Source organism: Tupaia chinensis, unplaced genomic scaffold (assembly GCF_000334495.1).
Source record: "Tupaia chinensis unplaced genomic scaffold, TupChi_1.0 Scaffold000513_1, whole genome shotgun sequence".
NCBI lineage: Eukaryota > Metazoa > Chordata > Mammalia > Scandentia > Tupaiidae > Tupaia > Tupaia belangeri.
Genome location: NW_006160026.1, coordinates 2,178,327 through 2,181,882, shown reverse-complemented (window position 1 = coordinate 2,181,882; position 3,556 = coordinate 2,178,327). Strand labels below are relative to the sequence as shown.

Below are 3,556 nucleotides of genomic sequence, written 5' to 3'. Positions count from 1 at the left end.
CTGATTATATGTCAAGTACCTGTGCATCTAACATTTTTGGGTATGGTACACCACTTTTTTTTTTTTTAAGTTCATTTATTTTTTTCTTCCTTAAGCAAAGAGAGAGAAAAAGAAACTCCAACAAGTTCCTGAAGCTGCAATCCATCCCCAGCTGCAGTCAGCCCCAGATCATGGGCATGTACACACCCAGTATGTCCACATAGGTCTCTGGAAGTGAACCCAGGACCTTCCCATGTGAATCAGTCTTCCAGAGCGCAGAGCACTGTGCTACTGTGACACCACCAAATGGACCCAGTACACCATTTCTTTTTTGCTGTTTTTGATGGAAGGTGTGTGGCTCATCAGAGAGATACAAAGACACAGAGAAATAGAGAGAGAAGAAAGCACCTACCAATGGACAGAGAGTCAGAAAGAGGGGTAAAAATTTCTAGGAACTATAAGTGGAAAATTTTTGGTAATAATATGCATGATTAAGTCACTATGGAGTATATTCTGGATGGGAAATCACATTTTGTATGCTGTGATGATGCTTAGGGAATGAATGTAAATTAATTTAAAAAATGTTTCAGGGGACCAGCAGTTGGTGTAATAGCTATGTCATTGGACTACCATGTAGTTCAAGTCCTGAATCTGGTAACTTAAACTCATGCTGGGTGCATTGTGCATGCGTGCCCAAGATCCTGAGAGAATGGAAGATAAGGGATTGTGATGTGGCCATCCCCCGTGGGGGGTGATTTTTCATTTTCTGTCTCTCTGTCTCTCTCTGGTGAGTGCATGCACCCTATAGAAAAAAATAACCTCTCCAAAAGGAGATGGCAGAGGGTAAGAGATAGGGAATCAAGGATGGGGGGAAAACAAAACATACGGGAAACAAGAAATGGAAAATTATTTGTTGACAATAACATGTATGTTGATGTGCTTGATTGAGACAATATACAGTATACTCTGGATGGAAAAAAAAAAAAAAGCACCTACCAATGGGCTGTGGTCATGCCACAATTCTTTCTTCTCTATTTCTTCATCCTGTTGAGATTTGGAACACACATGCATGTGTGTCCAGCCTGTTGTTCAAGCTGCCAGGGCTGAGATTTTAACCATGGTCGATCATGTGGGATCTAGTTCCCTTAACCACTAGGTTATAGAGCTGGCCCTATCATTTCTTAAAGTTATATTCTATAAAAATATAAAAGATCTATTGCATGTGTGCATGTTGTGTATTTGATAAGTGTGTAATGATGTATTTTCTTTTACCAATATGCTGTAAACTCTGATGGAATTTGTGCTTTCACATCTATACTCTTAGGGAAAACCCACAGCCTCTCTTTCCCTATGTCAGTTGTGGAACTGTGATATGACTGCAAAGGGGTGGAAGAAATGTTGCATCCCAGTAATCCAAGAGGGAAGCAGTAGGACTGGGGTAACCAGGTACACTTCTCAGGAGGCCGTGCAAGGTGAAAAAAACATCTCTTGGGAAAATAGGCTTTGAAAGAGGACATCACAAGGCACAGACCTGACGAAATGGCAGAGTACTGTGACATGAGACATGGTATTTCTTTGCTATGAAACCCTGAATCATTAGTGGTTTCTAAAACCTTCAGGCATTTGGCTTCAATGGATTCTTTTGATCTTGGAAATTAGCAGAGCGTATAACTGGTATGGCAAATATGAAAGAAGGAAGGGAGATTTGGGAAAATCATAAGGAAGAGGCTGGGTTGCAATATACTTAAATATTGGAGGTTGGGGCAGGAAGAGTTGAATTAAGTTTACTTGTCTCAGAGCTCCTAAGGGGCATCTAGATGATGTTTTTTACTTTGCATAGTGGCTTTATATTGTGCTACACAAACAAACAAAAATATGAGATGCGTATGGCAGGGGTTTCTTTTCTCATATTGCAAATAAGTAAACTAAGGTTCAGAAAGAGTAAAAGATAATGCAAGACCACGTATGTGACAAGTAGCAAAGCCAGGTCTGAGAGCAAACCAATCATGGTATTTTATAGGTACAATGTCTTCTACCCAAATCACCCTTGGGTGCTTAAGTTTCCTCAATAATCCTATCAGTTCCCTGCCTCATTGGATCACACACAAACTGCACAGACAAAAGATGTCCAATAGCATTTTCTTGCTTCTGTGGACTGTTGTCCTGTTTTATTTTTTATGTTTATTATGCTATATCATCTTTAGTTAAGTATGAAGACCTCTCCAACATAAAATCTAGAGACCATTTCACCCACTGCTCTGTTTGGCTGCCAGTCTCTTGTCTCTCTCTTTGGCAATGGTGAGGCGGACACCTTTTCCCCAGAGAAGAGAAATCCATGGCTTGTTACCTTTGCCAATAGCAAAAATGTTGGAGAGCCGAGTGTCAAAGCTGTTGCCATTGGCATCTTTCACATGAACCATATCGAAAGAGCCAGGATATTTCTCTCTGTTGGTGATCACACCAATTCTTCCCAAGTTAGCACCTCCTGTCATCATACACAGGTTACCAGTATCAAACTTGATAAAATCAGTAATCTTGCCAGTCTCCAAATCAATCTGAATGGTGTCATTCACCTTGATGAGAGGATCTGGGTAGTGGATGGTCTGAGCTTCATGCGTCACCAAAAGAAGGATTCCTTTTGTGCCCACAAATATTTTTCTCACATTTCACAACTTGTACTTGGTCTCCTCAGGTGTAACACAATGGACAGCAAAATGACCCTTGGTGTCTTAGATCAGATGGAAATTCTCCCTGGTCTTGTCAATGCTGATGACATCCACAAACCCAGCAGGGTAGGTTATGTCAGTACGGACTGTGCCATTGATCTTAATGAACGGCTGCATGCAGATCTTCTTTACTTCATCTCCTGTTATAGCATACTTAAGTCTGTTCCTTAGGAAAATGATGAGAGGAAGACATTCTCTCAGCTTGTGGGGACCAGTGGATGGACGAGGGGCAAACACATCAATCACTTCATCTAGCTTCCAATGTTTTGGAGCTGCAATCCACTTCAGATGTTTCTTAGGGCCTCGAGCCATGGCTGCGCTAGGAACAAAAAGAGCTGTTGTCCTGTTTTCATGCATAGGTGTTTCCTTTGCATTTCCTGACTTCATGCATAGTTATCAATTTCAGGTAGAACCGTATCTCACATACATATAGAACCCTATTTTCTATCTCTCCATTTTTATGGAATTCAAAATTCTGGCCATTGAGGTTAAGATGAAGTTCTGATACTCCTCTTAGCTTCCCAGTTTTACATGTTTCAATACTCAGACATAGAGTTTCCTTTTCACTATTGACACCCTGAGGTTTTCTGTTGACTTTAAAATGTTGGATAAGGCATCTAAGTAAGGCCTAGTGGGGGAACATTTTTTGTGTGAAAATTTAAAGGTGATGAGGTAGAAGGAGCGAGGAACATGTCAAAAAGAGGAAACAGCAAGGGCAGATCCGTGAGTGGCAGGATGCCCGCTGTATTCTAGAAATAGTAAGGAGGTCAGCAGATAAGGGCAGAGTATGAGAGTAAAAGTAGGTAAAATCTGAGAGTTACAGCAGATGGACATCAGATTGAGTAGAGCTT

At 40.9% G+C, this 3,556-nt stretch overlaps 1 pseudogene; it reads right to left on the bottom strand.

Annotated features, from left to right (window-relative positions):
- Positions 1–2,182: 2,182 nt before the first annotated feature.
- Positions 2,183–3,017, bottom strand: LOC102468780 (40S ribosomal protein S4, X isoform-like; annotated as a pseudogene).
- Positions 3,018–3,556: the final 539 nt, after the last annotated feature.